We start from the raw sequence: 8549 nt of genomic DNA, 5'->3' as shown, positions 1-8549 counted from the left end.
CGGCCATGGGCGAGGCTTGCCTTGCCCCGGCGAGGCGGCAGGGCGAGCCTCGCCCATGGCCTCATCTCGGCGAGGTCGGGCAAGGGCCGGCGAGGCCGGACCTCGCCCCCGAGATCCGGTGAGGCGAGCCTCGCCCATCGCCCATGGCCGGATCCGGCGAGGCGGCCATGGGCGAGGCTTGCCCTCGCCGATCTGGCGAGGTCGAGCCTCGCGCCCCTCGCCCATGGTCGGCGAGGCATGGTTGGCGAGGCTCGACCTTGCCGATCCGGCGAGGTCGGCCTCGCCTCGCCGGCGATCGCCTGCGGTCGCCGGACCCGGCGACCGGCTGGAGGAAAAGACAAAAATAAAAAATAAAAAATTATTTAAAAAATAAAAAAAATAAAAATTATTAAAATTTGTCCACGTCGCGCCGATCAAGCCACGTCGCCGGCCAAGGCCCAATAAGCAAAATCCGGTCAAAATTGTCGGAAATGATTGAATTGGCACAACTTAAAAAGGTTTAGGACTGAATTGGCACCGAAAAAAAAGTTTAGGACTAAATTGGCACAAAAGCAAAAGGTTTATGACTTTTTTGGCACTTTTCCCGATTATACCCCATGATCATTACCCTAAAGAAACCTACTCACCCTTTAAACTTTGCCAACCAGCGGCTCTAGGGCTATGTATCTTTGATTCCATCAAGCAAAATAAGAATAGTTATCAAAATAAACAATAGGCAAAGATTTCACTGAGTGCTATCCGAAACGTGAAACGCCTTCATTTGTGTTTGTACTAAAACTGACTAAGTCGTTCCTTAATCTTGGATTGTGAGTAAAATGCTGGAATGGAAGGGTTGAGACGCAATAAAAATCCGTTTCCGCGATAGATTACGATGTGCTTCACAGTGTGCTCAGAAATAAGACGATTGCCTGTGGGAATAAGTACTTTGTATCACTAAATGCAGGTAGAAATTTAATACCAAGTTCCTTCCGCTCATGGTGAGTAAATTTTGCAAATTAGAATCAGAGATATAAGGGAAAGTAGTCAAGTACGTTCAACAACTTAGTCAATGTGTTCAAATGGAGTTTCCAGACTAAAATAGGCAAAAGAATTTAAAGCACCTAACTGCCATTAACATGGCATCAACATGCCCTATCCATCTGAAGTTCTGAGCTACACTTATTCAATGCGGTACAACTTTATAAAATTTTCAAACTTGTGTTTGCTATTTATTTATCTTATAAACTTATGTCCAGACTTTAGATTTGTCCAGTGGATTGAAACACCAGTGAAAAACAGACATTTATTGAACAGAGAAAGAGAACATATCCATAACTATACCCGTGAGTAATTTGAGAACCAACTAATAATGGAAAAGTTTCCACAGAAGTCAAGATATTAAGAATCAAAGCATTCTGACAATTTCCCCAGCAACAAAAAAGTCAGAGCAACCACTTTAAGATTCTGTGCGTACAACCTTGTCTGCAGCTAAGGAATTAGAAAAAACCACACCACAAACTGCAGCCTGGATGAAGACCAACTCTTTAGTCCTAGCAGCAAGCCACTTCCAGTGAGAGTTACGAATTGCAGCAGATCCTTTGGCCTGCAGAGGAAGAGCAGAATCATAAGTTGTTCTCCTTGAGAAATGATTGCGGCAAGATCCCAGCATGATGCGACAAGTCATACTAAAGAGAAATATTATCTCCATTACCCACTATATAAATAACATGGCGTTCCAAAATTTTCCCAACTCTTCCAAGGACGATGGTTTTATAGCTAGGGAAAACATTGAGACCCACACCTCAACAAAACGCTCCACAGACACCCCATAATACAATCAAGATATTTCAAATGCCAAGGCCTCCAAACTGCTTAGGAGATGAACAATGTCCCATCTAACTTTTGCTCCCTCTTTAGCATCAGGATCTCCGTTCCAAGGGAAAGCACTACACTTTCCCTCAACCATTTCAATTACTTTCTTGGGCAACAAAAAAGAGTTGATAGTAATAGTTAACCATACTACAAATAACAGATAGGGATAAATGCTGTAAAAGTCCTAAAACTTGTCACGAAAATGCAATTGAGTTCTAAAACTTGAAAAAAGTGTAATCAAGTCCTAAAACTTGTCAAAATGGTTCAATTGAGTCATAAAGTTAACACTGTCGGCCTTATTGATGGAAAATGGCGACATGGCATTTTCAATTATTTTTTATGTTCCATCTGGCTTTTTAAAATAATTTTTATTCAATTTTTAAAAAATTATATTTAAAAACTAAAATTCATATTTTAAAAACTATTAAACAAAGAAAAAAAGAAAATGGCGGGAGGAGGCCGTCGCCCATCGCCGAAGGAGCCGGCGACGGTCACCCGGCCGCCGTTCGACCGAGGCGAGGCCTCGCCGGCGCAAGCGAGGCGCCTAGATCCGGGCACGCCGCCCCCCGGGCGAGGGCCGGCGAGGTCTCGCCTAGGGCGGGCAACGGTTGCCGGCCCCTCGTGAGGGCCGGCATGCCCGAGATCCGGGCGCCCTCGCTCGTGCTAGGTGAGGGTCGCCGGCCCTTGCCCGGGGTTGGCGAGACCTCGCGCTGGTCGAGTGGCGGGCGGCGATCGTCGCCGGCCCCTCCAGCGATGGGCGGCCACCTCCTCCTAACATTTTTTTTAATAGCTTTTAAAAATTAAATTTTAGTTTTTAAATATAATTTTTTAAAAAAAAATTGAATAAAAAATTATTTTAAAAGCTAGGTGGAAAATAAAAATTATTTAAAATAGAGTTAATACCATGAAGACCCCAAATTGGTACACCTGTGACAAATTTACCTCAAACTATTTTTTTTTTACCATGAAAAACCCAAACCGGTACACTTGTGATAAATTTACCCAATTAACCATAAAAATCATAAACCGGTACATTTATGACAAATTTACCACAAACTAATTTATTTGACTGCAAAAAACCCCAAACTGGTAAATTTGTGACAAGTATATCATTTGCTAAATTGTATTAATACCACAAAAAAATCACAAAAATTGTTAATGACAAACGAGCATAAAAGCCCAAATTGGTATACCGCTTAATCTGTCACATGTCATTTAATTTAATAATTTGATAGTAAAATTTAATGAAAAATTAACAGAAGGTAAATTTGCCATAAGTGTACCAGTTTTGGGTAAATTCGTCAAAGGTATACCGGTTTGGGGTTTTTGGTGGTAAAAAAAAAATAGTTTGAGGTAAATTTGTTATAAGTGTACAAGTTTTGGGTTTTTTAGGGTATTAACCCTTTAAAATACTACATTGGCGCCACGTCGGCATTTTCCGTCAATAAACTGATGGTGTTAACTTTAGGACTAAATTGAACCATTTTGACAAGTTTTAGGACTTGATTGCACTTTTTGCAAGTTTTAGGACTCAATTGAACATTTTGACAAGTTTTAGAACTTGATTGCACTTTTTGCAAGTTTTAGGACTCAATTGCATTTTCGTGACAAGTTTTAGGATTTTTACAGCACTTATCCCTAACATATATAATAAGTTGAGGATTGCCAGCATAAGAGTGGCTTTTAACAGTCCAAGCTTTAACTCTTGTTGTAAGTTGATGATTTTATGAGAGGCTTATAATCCTTGTCTGAAAGTCTTCCAGACCATAAAAAATTACTAGAAGAAAGAACCAAACAAGAATGCAGGGTTGGCTGAATGGTCATGCTGTCTGATTTGATTGCTGCATGTTAGACAAATGCATTTCTTAATAGTTTAACCTGTTAGGAAAGTATAGCCAACGTATAACTTAAACTCTCGTGGAGTAGAACCGATCCTTTACGCACAAGAGAGTGTGGACGTGATCATGTCAATGAGATAACTGGGGAAATGATGACAAACAATGTAACAGACGGGAAACTTTAAACAATTGACATGCGCTTTGATACAAGGCTAGAAATGAACAAGTAGAATGTGGACAATTTGTCGGAAATTTAACAAAACAAGTAGAATATAGACAATATGCTAATCGTTCAAGGGAGATTCTTTCTAGATTCTGATTATACCTTAATCTAGATTTTGATTATAGCTTATGATCATTACCCGTGTCTTTCAAACAGCCTGTCAAAAGAAATAGCATAAACAAATCTACCCGCCCTTTAAACTTTGCCAACCAGCGACTGCAGGCCCATGCATCTTTGATTCCACGAAGCAGAATATGAATAGTAATCAAAATGAACAATGGGCAAAGATTTCATTGAGTGCTATCCAGGACGCAAAACAACTTCATTTATGTCCATACTCAAATTGACTAAACCATTCCTTAATCTTGGATGGTGAGTAAAATGCTGGAATGGAAGGGTTGAGCCCCAATAAATCTGTTTCCCTCATAGATTTCAATGTGCGTCACTGTATGCTCTGACCAGAAGATTGCATGTGTGGAAATAAGTACTTTGTATCGGTATATGCACACAGAAAGTTAACACCAAGTTCCTTCCATTTCTGGTGAATGTTGAAAGGTAATTTTCACATATCAGAATTAGAGAAATAACGAAAATTAGTCAGGTACATTCCACAACTTATTAAATGGCTTCAAATGGAGTTTCCAGAGTAAAACAGGAAAGAGAATTTAAAGCACCTAACCACCATTAACGTGACACCAACTTGCTCTATCCATCTGAAGTTTGGAGCTACACTTATTCAATGTGATGCAACTTTCAAACATTTTCAAACTCGTCTTTGCTATTTATTAGTCATATAAATTATGTCCAGACTTTAGATTCATCTAGTGGATTGAAACATCAAGGGAAAAACATTAATGAACAGGGAAAGAGAAGAGATACATACCTCTATCGCCATGAGTAATTTGAGAACCAACTAATCATGGGAGAGATTCCACAAAAAGTCGAGACGTTAAGAACGAAGCCTGCAGTGGCATCTCCCTTCTTCTGCACAATGAGGAGCATTTTAACATGCAGGGTCCCCTTCAGCATCTTCTCCTTCCTAGACTTAATACCGGTGAGGCATGGTGAAGGAAGGGTATATCAACCTTTCTATAAGTCGCCAGGTCATACCGACAAACTTCGCCTGATGTAAGTACAATATAATCTATGAGGTAAACAAGAGTTAGAGAATCTTGAAGAACAAGACAGAGCACAGTGATGACAAAACAATTGGATGAGTGCAGAAAACTGCTAAAATGCAAAAATAAGCTGAGTCCAAATTCAAATGCAACAGTCCGTTTATAACATCCCAGACTTTTATGACATTTTTTATGGAGCGATGAAATCATGTGAAGCGGTTCAATGGAGAGAAAAACTGATGCCAAATCTGAGAAGAGAAGTGACTACGAGTAGAAGAGTAGAGGAGTAGTAAATGGCAAAGGCAATACCTGATTTTAATGAAATATTTCAAGACAGAGAAATCTTCATGAAAGGGGGTACTTTTGACGCCCTAGTTACGGCCTAAAGCTTCAGCTCACCAATCTGCTAAAATTAAAACACGCTTCTTTAAGCAACATAATTTTTGGGTCTAAAATATGAACAGCTTTTAAAGAGCCAACTCAAGTGATTATACCCCTTAATTCAACTTTTGGGATTTCGCGGATGAGGTCCCAATAGTAGCCGGTCCGTTTGGAGCACTGCTCCTTGAGAATCCTACAATTAAAGATCATGAGTTGCTCGAGGGAGGGAGGGAGGCCATCCTGGGGCAACTCCCTAAGCTTTGGGCATCGTGAGATCCCTAAGGCTCGGAGAGTGGGAGGGAGACTGCCGGATAATCTTTTCACATTAACTAAATCATCGATTCTAAGATGGAGCAGAGAGGGAGGAAGTGGAAGCATAAGATCCTCCTCTTCTCCCACTCCTCCAGCATTGCCGTCGATCCATAGATTTTGAAGGGAGGTGAGGGGGGTAAGCCAATCCCTCACCGATTGCTTCATATTCTCACATCCCCATACTGTAAGTTCCCGTAGCTGGGGCGGCAATCCTCCATGAGGGAAACACGTAATGCTCTCACAATCTAAAATTTCAAGATCACGGAGATATTTAAGTTGATTCAACCGGTCAGGCAACGATTTTATCTTCGGACATGCCCTAATAGAAAAGCAAGAGATGCAAGGAGGAACAGGAGGAAAGCACTCCAGCTCCAGAGCAGGACATTTGACCAATATCAAGGAAGTGAGATGGGACAGAGTATGTAGGTACTGTGGTAAGCTTCTCAAATTCTCACAATGCCTAATTTCAATCACCTGAAGTGACTGAAAACGGTCTAGAATTATCTCTTCAAGCGACTCCACTCCTTTGCAGAATGAAATTTTAAGACTCTCGAGGGTTGCAGGTAAAAATCTTCCCTCGTTGAATTGAGAGGCTGGTAGAGAATGGCATCCGAAGATCCTTAACTCTTGCAAACAAGACATCATGTCAGCCTGGGTATTGCTGCTATTGTTTGGTTCATCTATATGAATTCTTAATCCTCTGGGTAAAGATTGCAACATCTCGCAATTTGTAATATTGAATGATATCACCGATGTTGGTATGCCTGTTTCGGGGAAGGACACGAGTTTTGGACAATTCCCAATGGTCAAGCCTCTAAGAGAAGAGAGGGTGTGTGTCTTGCTTGGGAGCTTCTGTAGATTGAAGCAATATCTCAATTCAATAGTCTCGAGGTTGCTGGGCAGCTCTATATCTTCTTCAGCCATGAAAGATACGAGCTCTGGACAATTTTCAACGCATAAGCTCTTCAAACAAACGAGATTCCGAATTGCATCTTTATCTTGCCACAAGTACATTAACTTTTGACAACTTCCCATCTCCAACTTCTCTAATTTGATCAAGGAGCTTGTAAACTCATGATTTAAGCAAGCTAGGTCAGCAACGTCTTCTATAATAAGAGTGGTAAGAGATGTCAGGTTTAACAAACTTTTTAGCACCCCATCGTTACAACCTCCAAATGTTAATTTATTGAGACATGGAAGGCTTATGATAGAGAGCATGGAATCCATAAGTGGACATGACTTGATTTCGAGCTTTTTGAGGGAGTTTAGTTGACTAGGCAATCTTCCGATCAACATAGGACAATCCCGAATGACGAGATGCTCAAGACAAGGGAATATAACTCCTACTTCTTCAATGCCAACGTAATGAGACCAGTCTTCCCACAGTGGCATGTCCTTGAATTCCAAAGTCAATAAGGATGGAAAAGGACTTTCAACTCCATAAAATTCAGAACCTACCTTGCATATTGCATTTAAACCATCAATGTGCAATTCTTTTAGTGAAGATAGCTGCCCGAGTGATGGTAGTGCTTTGGCCTTGTGACACCCATGTAAACATAAATGCACTATATTAACATGTAAAGGACTTCCTAACCATGACGGGAATTCTAGGCCGCCATAATAGTATATTGTGAGATTTTCAAGGTTTTTGTGAGGGCAAAGAAATTCAAGGACCTCTCCTTCAAGCTCTTCATTTCGAAATTTTTTAATATCTATACTCCATTGCATGGATAATGTGCATATTCCCTCCTTTGTGCATAAATTGGCATCCTTAGCATCTCCGGCTTCTTGAACCATATGCAAATTGGTGATGCACAATTCTCCTCCAAGGTTTGTTAGGTCGTTTAACTCCTTCAATTTCGACCCATTTTCCGTTCCCACTACAAATTTGGACAACATCTCAAGACCCACCAAATTACCTATATACATTGGCGTTGCTATTAGTCTCCCAGTGTCGCTAATGTCGAGAAATCTCAGAGTAATCAGTTTCTCCATACCTTCAGGTAATTTGATAAGGCGGCGACAGCTTCGCAACAATAAAGCCTCAAGGTTGTACAATGCAACAATTGACTTTGGAAGCATTTCAATATCAGTGTATGACAAATTAAGGTGTCGTAGGTGCCTCAGTTTGCCAATGCAATCTGGTATCTCACTAATGTGATAGTGACTTAATGAAAGCACCCTCAAGGACTTCAATCTTAACAACAAGTCACATAACACTTTATGGGACAAGAAAGACTTATCGAAATACTTAGACTGCTTCACTAACGATATGAAGCACCGAAGTCTCTTCATTCCTTGATATATCTTGAATCTTTCTGGCACAATGCGATGGCTGGAAATGAATGAAGCGTAACGAGTTAAAGATGTATCATTTTGATCACACTCAAACTCAAATTCCCCTGAGCTAAAATAGGTTGCGCCTGCAACTAGCTTTGCTAGGTCATTCACAAGGTCATGCATCAAGAATTGGGAGCCATTGCTATTCGACTTTTGAAATAATGATCTAGATACTAGCTCGTTGAAATAGCTCAAACCTGTATTCCAACGGCTCTTTTGTTTTTCTCCCTCCAACAAGCCCTCTGCAAACCACCAGTGAATCAACTCATCCCGTTCGATTTTGTAGTCCTTCGGAAATATAGCACAATAAGCGAAACATCTCCTCAGATGGGAAGGGAGATGGAGGTAGCTAAGTTTCAAAGCCGGAAGGATGTTATTTCTTTCTTCTGGTAGATCCCAAATCTTACTGTTCCATATAGCTTCCCATTCATATGGACTGACTTTAGTGCGTAGCAACCCTGCCAATGTCTTCACAGCTAATGGCAA

General features: G+C 40.8%; 1 long non-coding RNA gene across 2 annotated transcripts; it reads right to left on the bottom strand.

The window, feature by feature from the left end:
- Window positions 1–1256: 1256 nt before the first annotated feature.
- On the bottom strand, window positions 1257–6378 carry LOC120290957. Of its 2 annotated transcripts, XR_005548756.1 has the most exons (4): window positions 5525–6378; window positions 5340–5433; window positions 4796–5056; window positions 1257–1582 (listed from the first exon to the last, which is right to left on the bottom strand). It is a non-coding gene; the product is annotated as an uncharacterized LOC120290957 (long non-coding RNA). The 2 variants fall into 2 exon arrangements; XR_005548755.1 differs by having other exon boundaries at window positions 5340–6378.
- Between the last annotated feature and the right edge of the window lie 2171 nt (window positions 6379–8549).

Source organism: Eucalyptus grandis, chromosome 2 (genome assembly GCF_016545825.1).
Source record: "Eucalyptus grandis isolate ANBG69807.140 chromosome 2, ASM1654582v1, whole genome shotgun sequence".
In the NCBI taxonomy this organism is placed as follows: Eukaryota; Viridiplantae; Streptophyta; class Magnoliopsida; order Myrtales; family Myrtaceae; genus Eucalyptus; species Eucalyptus grandis.
This window is presented reverse-complemented; position numbering and strand designations above follow the sequence as displayed.